This window comes from Sus scrofa, chromosome 10 (genome assembly GCF_054392235.1).
Source record: "Sus scrofa isolate SSC_HxYL_T2T_F1_AM1 chromosome 10, Sscrofa_HxYL_maternal_Yorkshire_Landrace_v2.0, whole genome shotgun sequence".
Lineage (NCBI taxonomy): Eukaryota > Metazoa > Chordata > Mammalia > Artiodactyla > Suidae > Sus > Sus scrofa.
In genome coordinates, this window is record NC_139392.1 from 28068349 (window position 1) to 28081509 (window position 13161).

General features: G+C 46.3%; 1 protein-coding gene across 8 annotated transcripts in view; it reads right to left on the bottom strand.

Moving 5' to 3' along the window:
* The window catches only part of LOC110255649 (uncharacterized), a 130384-nt gene that overhangs the window by 35564 nt on the left and 81659 nt on the right, over positions 1 to 13161 (bottom strand). For 7 of the 8 annotated variants that reach the window (XM_084979484.1, XM_084979481.1, XM_084979480.1 and 4 more), the window contains one exon: positions 11513 to 11596. The gene's annotated coding sequence lies outside the window, so the exon portion shown is untranslated. Of the gene's footprint in view, positions 1 to 11512; positions 11597 to 12709; positions 12791 to 13161 lie in introns of all 8 variants that reach the window. The other variant, XM_084979486.1, reaches the window with a different exon arrangement.

Consider the following 13161-nt stretch of genomic DNA (forward strand, 5'->3'; position numbering starts at 1 on the left):
CGTCTCTCTCATCATCTCCTCTCATCCCCAAGTTGGCCCGGTTGCAGGCGAAGGGGGTGCAACCCAGAGAGTGTAAGCCTGATTTGACAGTAGAGGGCATTGAACTTTAGACTAACTTGCCAAGAATCACGGCAATGTTGAAGGATGGATGTGGGCCAAGAATGTAGTTGGTTCCTTGAGGACAGAAATCCCTGAACCCTGAAGGCCGGACACCTGCTCAGGGCCAAGACCATGCCCTGGACCCTTGAATCAAGAGATCTTCTCACTCTCCCACAAGTCCTCCCATCCCAAGGTTTTAGTGGGCAAGCTCTGATGCCTTCCCTGCAGGAGATGCTGAACCAAGACATCAGTCCAAACCCTTATCCAGCCCTTTGTCTCCATGCTTTAATCCCTGATCTGAATCCAACATTTTCCTCCAAACAAAGCCCCTCTGAAGGACCGAGGCTTTGCCCTGGCTCCGTGGATACTCCAACCCAGGCATTCTCCCCCAAATCTTCATGTCATCCACTGCATCACATTACACTTTCATGACAACCAGCTGACAACCTCCAGCGACTAGGGGTCTGTTTCACTCCCAAGATGGCTCAGAGCTTAGAACAGTCTCGACTGGATGCCAAGAATGAGCTTCCCTTCAGCTGATCATGCCTGGATAAGAGGTTCCTGGGAATTCACTCGGGAGGAGACCATCTGGGCCAGTGCTCTGACTGTTTAGTAAATTAAAATCTCTGACTGTCAATGTCTCACACAATTTTCTTTAAAAAATTGTTGTGATGAAAATACTGTTGACTGACAATGTTGTACCCCTTGCTGCTGTACAGCAATAGGAGTCTGAGCTCCTCCTCTGCAGCCTGGACCAAGGTCTGGCTGAGAATGAGCAGGAGCTCAAGTCATTCTTCACCCAAACCCAATCTGTACCCTGGAAACTCCTCATCCTTCTTCAGACCCTGCAGTGGCAGGGATAGTCTTCTATCCTCTAAAAGGGACCCTTTAGAGACTCTCAGCTTGAAGACCTGACCCTAAGTCTCCCTCTGTGGATCACCAGTCGGACCCTCCTTCCCTCAGTTACCAAATGGTCACCCCACGAACCTACCAGCACTGTGTGTTCTCAGCACACTACCAGCGAATAGCCAACTACCCAGGGAGCTTATCATCATCAACCCATGGAAATCCTACTTGAAAATCCAAGTTTCACTCCTTACAATCAATTTCTACATTTAAAATGCAATTATTGGGAGTTCCCGTTGTTGAGCAGTGGTTAACGAATCCAAATAGGAACCATGAGGTTGCAGGTTCGGTCCCTGCCCTTGCTCAGTGGGTTAAAGATCCGGCATTGCTCTGAGCTGTGGTGTAGGTTGCAGATATGGATTGGATCCCGAGTTGCTGTGGCTCTGGTGTAGGCTGGCGGCTACAGCTCCGATTCGACCCCTAGCCTGGGAACCTCCATATGCCGTGGCAGCAGCCCAAGAAATAGCAAAAGGGACAAAAAAAATTGCAATTATGTGGCTTCAGACGTTGATATGTGCATTCAGAAGAGTGGAGCTATAAATGCCCATTTCCATCATGTGTATTGAAGAATGGAATCAGGGTCCCTCTGCACTGAATAAAGGCAGAGTAGGGTATTACCAGGGTTAGTGTGATGGGAGAAGGTTTGTACATGGGAAATAGGAAGGAGTATTGTATAAATTAAGAAAAAAATTGAGGCGCCCAACCAGGAAGAAATAATTAAAAATCTTAAGAGTAATACAAAATGGCTGTATAAGAGATTTACATCTCTGTACACAAATTGAAGTGGTGGAAATGAAAAAAAAAATCAGAGAACATTTTCCATCAGGGTAAACTATGCCATCTGATGGAACAGCCTTTAGATCAGTATCAACATACCTCCCCAACAACAGCTCAGGTTGCCCATCGTCCAACTCTTGAGGGGTGAAGGGGAGAGCCTCCCAGTTGTGGCCCAACACACACCTCTCCACTCACAGAGTGGCAGTTGGACCGCAGGACCCCGTGGGTATCATCCTATTGCTGTGGCAACCAGTCAAGGCCTGGAACTTTCAGAGGGGAGGCAACTCTGCCCCCTCTGGGCCCACCTGCTCTGTCTAGACTAATGTGTCTTTCTACGGACAGGGATGGCAGTGCAGGGTCAACATGTTGTCTCAAAAAATGCATCCCAGAACCACACAGTGTTACTCTCTGCTTGAGAACACAAGACAGGTGAGAGAAAAAGACCCACATTCCAAATAGACCAGATACAGACAATAATTAAAGAGTGAGGAAGAACCAAACAGGAGAAGGCCTTTCCATGGGAAGGGGGCTTTATGGCTCAGGGAGAATGTCTCCTGTCACGTTCCCTGATCTGCACATCATGCCACTTTAGAGGAAGAGGGTTCAAAACAGGGGCTCGAACCCCTATCTTCCAGTGGACAGCACTGAAACTTAGAGCATCTTCTCAAGAGTCGCGCCAATCATGTGTGAGCAGATCTGGGACAAGAGTGCAGTTGGTTCCCTCAGGTCACACATCCCCCTGAACCACTGAAGCCTGCTTGGCGCTGAGATCATGCCCTGGACTCTTGCTTGAATCCAGAACTCCACTTTCTCTCTCTCTCTCTCTCTCTCTCTCTGTTGAATCCTGCTGCCCCCAAGATGTCCTGGGGTGATCCTGGAGAACATATCAGAGCCAGGAGAGCAGTCCAATTCTTTACCCAACATTTTGCCTCTATCTTCTGACCCACAACCCAAAATACAAACATTCATCCAAAAAGAGCTCCTCTGGAGGACTAGACAAACCCCAACTCGGCCCATCCTCCCCCAATCTTCCCTTGGCAGCCCTTCACAGTGACCAGCTGACCACCTCATGTGAACAGCGGTCTGCTTGGATCCCCAATTTGACTCAGGGATCAAAACACCTTCAAGTTCACATGACGGCTCTAGCAAGAATCAGCTTTCCTGCGGCAGACCACACCTGGATGATCAAGTCCTGTGGACTCACTGGGGAGGTGGCCATCCGGATGAGTGCCTGCTGGGGGGCGGGGTTAGGAAAGGAAATCTGTGACTCTCCAGGTCTCACTGACGTTGCATCAGAGCACCAGTCTGAGCAACCTTGACGAAGGTCTGGCTGACAATGGGCCAGAGTGCAAGTCTTCTGTCACCCAAACCCACTCTATACTCTGGACACTCCTCATCCTTCTCTAGACCTGAGAGTGGCAGGGACAGTGCTCCTCCTAGAGAGACCCCCTCCAGACCTCAGCTTGAAGACCCCACCCTGGGTCTCTCTGAGGATCACCAGAGAGACCTTCCTTCCTTTCCTTACCCAATGTTCACCCCACTAACCTGCTGGCACTGGCCCTTGTCACCACACTACCAGCTAACACCCAAAGAGCCAGTGGGCTAGTCCTCATCAACCCGGGGAAATCCAACCTGAAAAATCCCCGTTTCTTGCTCCATCGAAATTCCTCTGCCTTTGGACTGCTAGCATGTGCATTAAGACATCGACATGTACACTGAGAAGAGTGGCGCTGTAACGTCCCTCTTTTGAATGTCTACTGCAGGGCTGACAGCGAGGGCCTCGTGCTTCGAAAAAGGCAGAGGGGCATGTTTGCCGTCTCTGTGCTCTGGGAGAACGTGTTTCAAACTGCCACGAGACACGAGTCTTTTCTCACATTTAGGAAAATACTTGAGGCAGTTGGCTCACTCGGAGCATTAAGATATACCTTAGTCATACAGCAAGCCTGTATAACAGACCTATGGCTTGAGAGACTGATGAGACTGGTGGCAATGGAGATAAAGATGGAGATAATATGTTTAGTCAAAATGAACCACCCATCTGAGGAAACAGCCTTTAGAACAGTAGCAACATACCTCCGCAACAACAGCTAAGGTTGCCCATCGTCTGACACTTGAGCAGTGAAGGGGAGAGCCTCCCAGCTGTGGCCAACACACACGTCTCTTCTCACAGACTGGCAGTTGAACCACAAGGCTCCGTGGGCAGCATTCCATTGCCGTGGAAACTGGTCAGAGGCCTGGAACTTTCAGAGGGAAGGCAACTCTGCCCCCTCTGGGTCCACCTGCTCTATATAGCCTAGTGGCCGTTTCCCTGGACAGGGTCAACATTTTATTTCAAAAACTGCATCCTACAATCAAACAGTATTACTCTCTGTTTTGAAAAGACATTACTGGAGAGAAAAAGACCTCCCCAAATATAATGGGTCTTCAACGTTTAGGGGAATTGCAAAATCCTACCATGGTGAGATTTAAAAGGGCTCCCATTTTTTGATGGAAATACCATTTCCACTCATTTCTGGTAGTTGAGGCACCAGACATTTTTACACTCCATAGGTAACATTTGTCCAGAAGAAAAGGAGTAGTTATAGAAATTAAATTGTAAAATGCCACACACTAAGCATATGCTCATCAAGTTGCAAAAGTCTTCACTCAATGACCGTGTGTAGAATTTTTCTCTGGATGCAACAATCTGTACACTTCATTATCTTTCCACTGGTTCTTCATTAACAGTGTCCCTGTCATTGTATACGTACAAAACTTACTATGCCTTGAACAGTTAGGAAACAAGGACTCACCCTACTTTCAACAGTGGGTTGCCTTAAAACACATATCTCATAATTTTCTAAGCAACAAACTTTAGCTAACTCAAAGTTCTAGGATGAAATGTATTCTTCTCAAAATTCAACCCCTCATCACACCAGTGCCTGGGACAGTGTCATGAAATCTGGCTCGAGAGCAAACTGAGCACCAGCCCACATGGAACATGAGACAATTCCTGGAGAAAACTGAGAGCACTGCAATATTTCAAGCCAAGCAGGGAGGGTGTAAGGTATGGGAGGCTGTGAGAGACAACTCTGCCATGGCTGATTCTCCCCAAGTATCTAAAATTGAGAGACCAAATGCATCGCTCTTCTGATAGGACAACAAGGGAGATGGAGTCCTCTTTTCCTCCCTGTATCTATGAGTCTGTTACTCTTTGGTGTGTTTGATCATTGGTTTTGGGTATTAGACTGCACAAATCAGGGACATCACATAGTATCCTGATTTGTCTGACTGTGGCCTTCAGCATAATACTTTCTAGGCTCACCCAAGGTGCAGCAAATGGCAAGAGGCCACTCTCTTTTCTGGCCGAATACCACTGCACTGCATATGGACACCACATCTTCTTGACTCATCCCTCAGTGGACACAGGCTGCTGCCATGACCTGGCTGGTCTACACATTATCACTCGCTGTTGTGAAAAGAAGTTATGTGAGAGAAAAAGTCTAAGGGACACTTCAGTGGACAGAGCTGCTCCTATCTTTTCAAATTAGGATGTTCGTTTTCATCAGAAGCCCTAGCAATGGATTTGCTGAATCTTATGAGAGTTTTGGTTCCGTTTTTTTTGGATGAAATTCCACAATTAAGATACACTACTGAGGTTCTCATCAAACAATACATCCTACCTCATTTTACCTCATGTGGTAGTTCATGGCGGTATTCCTTTTCTTTTCTTTACTACTGGATTCTATACAGGTAGAAAAATTCTCAGGGAACATGTTTTTAAACATGACCCTTAGGCATACTTTGCTGTAAGTAGGAATGAATTCTTCAAAAGGACACATATTTAACTTAAATTTATTTAAAAAGCAAACTTCAGGAGTTCCCGTCATGGCTCAGTGGTTAACAAATCCGACTAGGAACCATGAGGTTGTGGGTATGGTCCCTGGCCTTGCTCAGTGGGTTAATGATCTGGCGTTGTCATGAGCTGTGGTGTAGGTTGCAGATGTGCCTCGGATCCCGTGCTGCTGTGGCTCTGGCGTAGGCCAGGGGCTACAGCTCTGATGAGACCCCTAGCCTGTGAACCTCCATATGCTGTGGGAGTGGCCCAAAGAAATAGCATAAAGACAAAAAAAGAAATCCTATTTTTCACCTTCATATTCAGTCCCACAGAGGAAAACATGAACACACAGCCCCCTGACTCTCTGAGAAAAGGAAGCTGACCTGCTCAGCACTGGAGCTCATTCGCGGGTGCATCTCCATGGCTAGGAGGGAAATGGGCTCTGAGAAACAGCCTCCCCTTCCTGCTGACTGAGAGGAACCCCATTCCCACACTTCTGCTTGGCAAGGGCTGGTGTGTGTATAAGTATGGCAGTTGTGGACATGCTGCTCAGCTGTGGCTGTAGCAACACTGTCTGAAGCAAGGGAAAGGGAAGAAAGCAACCCAGAGAGGCTGCAAAGCCTTCCTGAGGACCAGGGCCCTAGATCGCCCCCCTTAGTCCACATGGGAGAAAAGCCAGCTCTGGAACAATGGAGGAACTATGTTCGAAATTAAACATCAGGACACAAGGGCTTTCAAGCAGAGAGAACATGAAAAAATCAGGGCTTCGCACCCACCGCAGCTAGGCACCTTGTGTCCCAGACCGGTGCTTCCCCACTTCCCAGCAAAGAGAATCACAGCTGGGCCCCCACCACAACAGGAGGGTTCACACAGACCACAGAGGAGACACTCCTTGAGTGCCTGGCTCTTGTGGCCAAGTGGGCTGGCGCCTCTGGGCCCTACAGGACAGCTCCCAAGTATATCCTCTCCTTCAAGACTGGGAGAGATGGCTAATGGACCTAATGCATGGAAACACACACAGAAAATTAGGCAAAATGAAACACAGGGATATCTTTCTAAAAAAAAAACAAAACAAACATAAGGCAAAATCACAGAATAAGAACAAAATGAAGTGGAAATAAGCCATCGACCTGAGAAAGAGTCAGAAGTCATGGACATAAAGATGCTTACTGAACTCAGAAGAAGGAATGAACACAAAGAGATCTTCAATGAAGAGACAGGAAGCAGAGGAAAGAACCAAAGAGAAGTTATTAATGAACTGAAAAACACACTCGAGGGCTTTGACAGCAGACTGGATGAAGGAGAATTAATCAGAGACCTGCCTGACAAAACAATGGAACTCAATCAGATAGAGAGGCAAAATGAAAAAAGAATTTTTAAAAAATTAGGCTACTTTAAAGGACCTATGGGATACCATCAAGCAGAATAACATTTGCATTACAGGGGTGGTTCCAGAAGAAGAGAAAGAGAACAGAACAGAAAAATTAATGGAAGAAATAATGCCTAAAATCTTCCATCATCTGGGAAGGGAAACAGAACTTGCTTGGCTGTGGTGTAGGCCTGCAGCTCTAGCTCTGATTAGACCCCTAACCTGGGAACCTCTGTATGATGTGGGTGCATTCCTAAAACTAAAACCGAAAAACAAAAAGGGTAAAAACCATATGATTATTTCCATAGATGCAAAGAAACCCATGAGATAAACTTCTACATCCACTTATGTTAAAGTCTCAACAAAGCAAGTATAAAGGGAATGGACCTCAACTTAATAAAGGCCATCAACTGCAAACCTACAGCTAACATTCCACTCAACTGTGACAAGCTGAACGCTTTTTCTCCTCTAAGATGATGAACAAGAGAAGGATGCCCACTCTTGCCCCTTTTATTCCACATAGGATTTGAAGTCCTACTAACAATTAGACAAGAAAAAGAAATAAAAGGAATCTGAATCATAAATGAAAAAAGTAAAAGTGTCCTTTTTGCCGATTACATGATACTATAATAGAAAATCCTACATACTCTAGCAAAAAACTGTTTGAATGAATACATTCAGTTATGTTTCAGTTTACATAATCAACGTACATATCAGTGGCATTTCTATACAATAATAACAAAACATCAAAAAGAGAAACAGGCGTTTCTGTCATGGTTCAATGGTTAAAAAACACAACAGTACCCATGAGGACACAGGTTCAATCCCTGGCCTTGCTCAGTGGGTGAAGGATCCTGTGTTGCCTTGAGCTGTGGTGTAGTTGCAGATGCAGCTCAGACCCCATGTGGCTGTGGTGTAGGCTGGTAGCTACAGCTCTGATTCAACCCCTAACCTGGAAACTTGTACATGCTGCAAGTGCAGCCCTAAAAACAAACAAAACAAAACAAAACCCCAAGAAGAGAAACAGACACGGAGTTCCTGTTGTGGCTCAGTGGTTAACGCATCTGACTAGGGACCATGCTGTTGTGGGTTCGATCCCTAGCCTCGCTCAGTGGGTTGAGGATCCTGAATTGCTGTGGCTCTGGTGTAGGCCCACAGCTACAGCTCTGATTAGACCCCTAGCCTGGGAACCTCCACAGAACAGATAAAAAGACAAAAAAAAAAAAAAAAGAAAGAAAGAAATAGACAAGATGGCAGAGTAGGAGGACTCAAGCTCCCCTCCTCTCATGAAAACACCAAAATTACAACTATGTGCTGAATGACCATCAACAAAATAGACTGGAAACTACCAAGAACAAGATATCCTACACCCAAAGGCAATAAGGAGCCACACTGAGACAGCAGGAGGTGCTCATTCATGGTAGAAGTAATCCCATACCCCCTGCATGGGCAGCCCACAAACTGGAAAAGAACTCTATTTCAGAGGCTTTCCCACAGGAGACTTCTGAACCCCACAGCAGGTGCCTAAGCCAGGGAGTCTGGCACGGGAAGGAGGAGCCCCTGGGACACATGACATTGAAGGCCAGTGAGGCTTGTGTGCAAGAGCTCCACAGGACTGGGGGAGACAGAAACTCCACTCCTGGAGGGTGCACACAGGCTTTCATGTGCACTGGGTCCCAGGGCTAAGCAGGCACTCAAGAAGAATCTGGGTCAGAATGACCTGGCCAATCATGGAGGGTCTCCTGGGAAAGGAGGGGGTGACTGGGAAACACTGTAGGGCAGGACAGTCTAGGCAGAGGTCCCAGGAATAGTTGTTGGCATGAGCTCCCCTGGAGGTGGCCCTTTTGGAACAATCTGGTCCCACAAGTTAGGGCTGAGAAGCCCCAGGCCAAACAACAAACAGGCTGGGAACACAGACCCACTGATCAACAAACAGGTACCTAAAGTGCTCCACATCACACCCACAGACAAAGGTCCACCCCCTAGAGGGACAAGGCTCAGCTCCACCTACCAGTGGGCAGGCACCTGTCCCTCCCATCAGGAAGCTGGCCATAAACTCCTCTATTTCACCTACAAGGAGGCAGACACTAGAAGCAAGACAGGCTACACACCTCTAACCTACAAAAAGGAGATCATGCAAAAAGCATACAAAATGAGAAGGCAGAGAAATATGAACCAGATGAAGGAACAAGACAACCCCCACACCCACCTCCATGCAAAATGACTTTAGAATAATGATTGTGAAGAGGATCCAAGAGCTCAGACAAAAACTGGAGGCAAAGATCAACACATTACAAGAAAGACTGAACAAAGACATAGAAGATTTAAAACAGAAACAAACCAAAAAATCGTATTTATGATTGCATCAAAAATAAAGTACCTAGGAGTTCCCGTCAAGGCCCAGTGGTTAAGGAATCTGACTAGGAACCATGAGGTTGCAGGTTTGGTCCCTGCCCTTGCTCAGTGGGTTAACGATCTGGCGTTGCCATGAGCTGTGGTGTAGATTGCAGCCGCGGCTCAAATCCCGCATTGCTGTGGCTCTGGCATAGGCCGGTGGCTACAGTTCCGATTCGACCCCTAGCCTGGGAACCTCCATATGCCGTGGGAGCCGCCCAAAGAGATAGCAAAAAAAAATAATAATAATAATAAAATAAAATAAATAAATAAATAGATAAAAATAAATAAAATGAAAGTAAAAGAAAAAACTAAAGTACCTAGAGATAAATTTAACCAGGCAAGGTAAAGACTTGTACACTCTAAACTATATGCTGTTGAGGAAAGAAATTAAAGGCACAAATTAATGGAAAGATATTTCATGTTTATGAGTGAATTCACATCATTCAAATGTCCAGATTACCAAAAGCAACAGAGACTCAATGCACTCTCCACCAAAATCCCAACTGCACATTGCACAGACCTAGGAGAAACCCTTCTAAAATTTGTATGGAACCACAATAGATCCCCATCAGCTACAACCATCTTGAGAAAGAGCAGCAAAGCTGGAAGGATTACATTTCCTGATTTCAAACTACACTACAAAGCTATAGATAGCAAAACAGATCAGGACTGGCACAAAAACAAAACAGACAGACCAGTGAAACAACACTGACAGCCCAGAAGGAAAACCAACACAGACACAGACAAGTCATTTCCAACAAAGGACCACAGAGCATACAATGGACAAGGGACAGTTTCTTCAATCAATGGTGCTGGAAGAACTGCACAGGCACATGCAAGGAATGGAACGAGACCCCTACCTTACAACACATCCCCAAATTAAAATGGACTAAAGACTCAAATGGAAGAAATGAAACCATACAATGTCTAGGAGAAAACATAGGTGGTAAGCACATGGACATCTGTCTGCTTACACTTGGCTCTGACCTCAAAGGCAAGTGATAGAAAGGGAAAATTAAACCAGCGGAATGGAGTTCCCATTGTGGCGCAGTGGTTAACGGATCTGACTAGGAACCATGAGGTCGTGGGTTTGATCCCTGGCCTTGCTCAGTGGGTTAAGGATCTGGCGTTGCTGTGAGCTGTGGTGTAGGTCGCAGACACGGCTCAGATCTGGCATTGCTGTGGCTGTGGTGTGGGCCAGCGGCTAGAGCTCCGATTCAACCCCTAGCCTGGGAACTTCCATATGCCCCAAGAGCGGCCCAAGAACGTGGCAAAAATACAAAAAATCTGCTATTGTTACTACGGTGCCATGGGGCGCTGCTGGTTCCGTCCCTTACCTGGGAACTTCTGTGTGCCTTGGGTGTGGCACAAAACAAACAAAAAACAAACAAACAAAAAACTGGGGCAGAGGATCTGAATAGACATTTTCCAAAGAAAACAGAAAATGGCCAACAGGCTTATGACAAGAGGTTAAACCACACTAATGGAACTACAAACCAAAACCACAATAATGTTTCAACCTCATCCCTTAGAGAATGGTTATTATAAACACACACACACACAAGCAATAAATGTTGGAGAGCATGTGGAGAAAAAGGAACATTACTGGTGCAGCCACAGTGGAAAACAGCATGAGATTGCTCAAAAAATTAAAATCAGAACTACAGTGTGACCCAGCAATTCCACTTCTGGCAATTTATCGAAAACACTCGCTTGACGATCATACGCACCTCTATTTCATCACAACAGAGTTACAATCACCAGGACAAGAAAACAACCCAAGCATCTACAGAAGGATGAGCCAAGAAAGATGTGGTATATATCCATCTGCATTTCAGGGAAACATGGAATACTTTTGAGTAGGTCTCAAATATTGCATGAGGCATCCGTATACTTAAAATATATCTGTTGTTTATCTGAAATGCCAATGTAACTGGGCCTACCTTGTTCTTATCTGTTAAACCTGGGGACAGTCCAATGAACGTGAATGAGAATGGTCAGGGCAGAGATCATCACAGGGTGTCTGGGCTGCTGTGAGGAAAGACTTCAGAGAGCTGGGAAGACAACTGAGTCTTAAGCTGAGAACTCTGTGGGCTCTTCCACTCCTTGCAGAAATTCACAACACACCATCATTACTTGTGACTTACCTTTTGGATGGATCCATGTTTTGTCTGCAGAATAGATCCTAGGTTGCTTGAAGACAGGAACGAGGTGTGTGTTCCCCACTCCACCTAGGACCAACAGGCACACCAAAGGCATGTTAGTAAATCACCGCAGGAACTGAGTCAAAGGGTTTTATCTTCCCAAAGAGTAAAACCATTCTGTTTGGGAAATCACTGTTAACGGCTATTTTCTTTCTTTCAACAATGCAGCCAAGAATCCAGTCTGGAGTTTTTGCAGGCAAATTAGTAATACAGACATGCATTGTCTGTGGTGCAGTAAGTGTCCATGGTAGTGATGTCATGGGCACATTTCAGGTTTTTGAAAGTTGGATGTAGGAGATGGGATTAAGATGGCGGAAGAGGACTGGAGCTCAACTTCTCTCCTAAAAACAACAAAAGTCACGACTAAAGGCTGAGCAATCTTCACCCAAATGGACCAGAAACCTTCAAAAAGACATCCTACTCCGGAAGAGAAAGAGGAGGCCACATCAAGAGGTAGGAGGGATGATTTTGTGATACAAACAACCCCATACCTCCCAGGTGGGAAGCCCCCCAGACTGGAAACTAACTGGTTCACAGAGACCTACAGGAGTGAGAGTTCTGAGCCGCACATCAAATCCTCACATGCAGGGATCTGGCACTGGGAGAAAGAGCCCCAGAGCATCTGGCATTGAAGGCCAGTGGGGCATGTGTGCAGGAACTCCACGGGACTGGGGGAAAAGGAGACCCCACTCTTAAAAGGCGCACACAGACTTTCACGTGCACCGAGTCCCAGGGCAAAGCAAAGTCTCCATAGGAATCTGGTCAAAACTGAATGCAGTTCTTGGAGAACATCCTGGGAAAACAGGGGTGAATGTGGCTTGTTGCGAGGGAGGGACATTGGGAACAAAGCTCTCAGGAATATTCAGCAGCATGCCTTTCTCTGGAGGGTGGCCACTTTGGCAAAATCTGGCCCCACCAGTCAGTGCTGAGAAGCCCCAGGGCAAACAGCAATCCAGGTAGGATCACAGCCCCATCCCTCAGTAAACAGGCTGCCTAAAGAACCCTCAGGCACACAGACACCTCTAATCCCATCCAGAGACAAAGCCCCACCCACTAGAGGGACGAGAATCAGCCCCACGAACCGGTGGGCAGGCACCAGCCCTTCCCATCAGGAAGCCTACATCAAGGCTCCATACCAACCTCAGCCACAAGGGGGGCAGACACCAGAAGGAACAGAGGCTACAATTCTATTCCCTGTCAAAAGGTCACTGCACCAAAAACCTATAAAAATGAAAAGACAGAGAACTATAACTCTGATGAGGGAGAAAGGAAAACCCCCAGAATATCAGCTAAGTGATGAGGAGAGTCTCAGCCTCTAGGAAAAAACTTTAGACTGTTGATGCTGAAGATGATGCAAGACATTGGAAATAAACTGGAGGCAAAGATGGGTAGTTAACAGGAAACACTGAGCAAAGAGATACAAGATATAAAACTCAAACAAGAAGAGATGCAAAATACAACAACTGAAATAAAAAATTCACGAGGAGCAGCTAACAGCAGGATACAGGAGGCAGAAGAATGAATAAACGAGGTGGAGGACAGATTAGTAGAAATTATGGGGGAGAGAGGACAAGATGGCAGAGGAGTAGGGG